The sequence below is a fragment of the Sceloporus undulatus genome, chromosome 2 (assembly GCF_019175285.1).
Source record: "Sceloporus undulatus isolate JIND9_A2432 ecotype Alabama chromosome 2, SceUnd_v1.1, whole genome shotgun sequence".
Classification (NCBI taxonomy): domain Eukaryota; kingdom Metazoa; phylum Chordata; class Lepidosauria; order Squamata; family Phrynosomatidae; genus Sceloporus; species Sceloporus undulatus.
In genome coordinates, this window is record NC_056523.1 from 4385460 (window position 1) to 4386076 (window position 617).

Below are 617 nucleotides of genomic sequence, written 5' to 3' on the forward strand. Positions count from 1 at the left end.
TGATCTCTTCCTCACTTCCACCAGGCTACTTCTCGCTGGATATACTCCCCTCTCTTTTCCTCCAAGGGGTCCACTAAGGCTCTTAGTATCTTCATAGCCCTCTAATCCACTTTGGCAGTTGATTTTATGGTATATAGACCTTGTAAGAATTAAGTTTTCCCAGGTGCATAAAGAAAAACAGAAGGAAAAGTTAAACAATATCTGTTATCTGTCTGCTCAGCTGTTCTCACTCTGAAAAAAGAGGGAGGATAAGAGTCAAGGTCACTCTGGTCCTTGAGTGTCTGCATTAATTGGACTCTGTAACCAGATGCTTTGTGCCACCAGAAAAGACTTACTGACTGAGGACAATATCATATGGTGTATTTTGCAGCTCCAATCCAAAGTCACTCCTGGTCCAACCATGTGAATTCACGTTATAACGTGATTATCACACATGATTACTTTCTATGGGGCATCATTCTGAGCCGGATCCAAAATCAGTCCAAAGTGACTCCTGATTTTTGTGAATTCGCTAACAAGCAAATTCACAAAAATTGTTTTCAAGCTCACTTCGATTTCAATCCGAAATGGTCTGGTGTGGAATGCAACTTTGCTTCTGCTCTGGTACAACCCCGCAA